General features: G+C 35.2%; 1 pseudogene; it reads left to right on the plus strand.

The window, feature by feature from the left end:
- The first annotated feature begins 289 nt into the window (after window positions 1–289).
- LOC120593724 (high mobility group protein B1-like) lies at window positions 290–920 on the plus strand (annotated as a pseudogene).
- The last annotated feature ends 402 nt before the right edge of the window (window positions 921–1,322 follow it).

Here is a 1,322-nt window from a genome sequence, read left to right on the forward strand (position 1 = left end):
TCTACCTGGCAAAGCTACCACTTAAGAATCGAAGGTCAAATAAAGAGCTTCCCAGATAAGAAAAAACTAAAAGAGTTGATCATCACCAAACAGGTATTAGAAGAAACATTAAAGAAGGTTATATAAGAAAAAGAAGAAAAAAAGACCAAAAATATGAATTATAAAATGGCAATAACTCCTTGGTCTCACAGCCACTGCAATACTTTGAGTTTCATAAAGACAGCTCCAGGGCAAATGCATGCCAGATGAGTACTGGGAGATTGCTCTAATTGAGGAAAAATAATTAAACATGGGCAAAGGAGATTCTAAAAACCCAAGAGGCAAAATGTCATCATATGCATTTTTTTTTTGTGCAAACTTGCCGGGAGGAGTACAAGAAGTACTCAGACGCTTCAGTCAACTTCTCAGTTTTCTAAGAAATGCTCACATAGAAGGAAGACCATGTTTGCTAACGAGAAAGTAAAATTTGAAAACATGGCAAAGTGCACAAGGCTTGTTATGAAAGAGAAATGAAAACTTATATCCCTTTTAAAGGGGAAACAAAAAAGAAGTTCAAGCATCCCAATGCATCCAAGAGGTCTCTTTCAGCCTTTTTGTTGTTTTGTTCTGGTTATCACCCAAAAATCAAAGGAGAGCATTCTGACTTATTCATTGGTGATATTGCAAAGAAGCTGGGAGAGAAGTGGAATAACACTGCTGCAGATGATGGGTAGCCATATGAAGAGAAGGCTGCTAATCTGAAGGAAAAATACACAGAGGATATTGCTGCATACTGAACTAAAGGAAAGCCTGATGTAGCAATAAAGGGAGATGTCAAGGCTGAAAAAATGAAGTAAAAGAAGGAGAAGGCAACAGACGAGGAAGAAGATGATGAATAAATTGATTCTAGCACAGGTTTTATTTCTTGTCTATAAAGCATTTACCCCCTATGCATACAACTCACTCCTTTTAAGGAAAAATTTGAAAGATAAGTCTGTGTAAGATTGGTTTTTAAACTGTGCAATGTCTTTTTTTGTGTAGTTAACACACTACTGAATGTGTCTTTAGAGAGCCCTGCTTTGATGGTATTTTTAACAGCCACTAACTTTGCCTGGTACAGTACAGGGATTATAAATTGGCATGGAAATTTAAAGCAGGTTCATGCTGGTGCACAGCAAAATTAGTTATATATGGAGATAGTAGTTTTTCATCTTCATTTGTCTCTAATGCAATTTATTTAAAATAATTGTTGTTCTATTAATTGAATACCACTCTGTAATTGAAAAAAAAAATTGCAGCTGTTTTGTTGACATTCTAAATGCTTCTAACTAAATATGATTTTT

The sequence above is a fragment of the Pteropus medius genome, unplaced genomic scaffold (genome assembly GCF_902729225.1).
Source record: "Pteropus medius unplaced genomic scaffold, Ma_sr-lr_union100, whole genome shotgun sequence".
Classification (NCBI taxonomy): Eukaryota; Metazoa; Chordata; class Mammalia; order Chiroptera; family Pteropodidae; genus Pteropus; species Pteropus medius.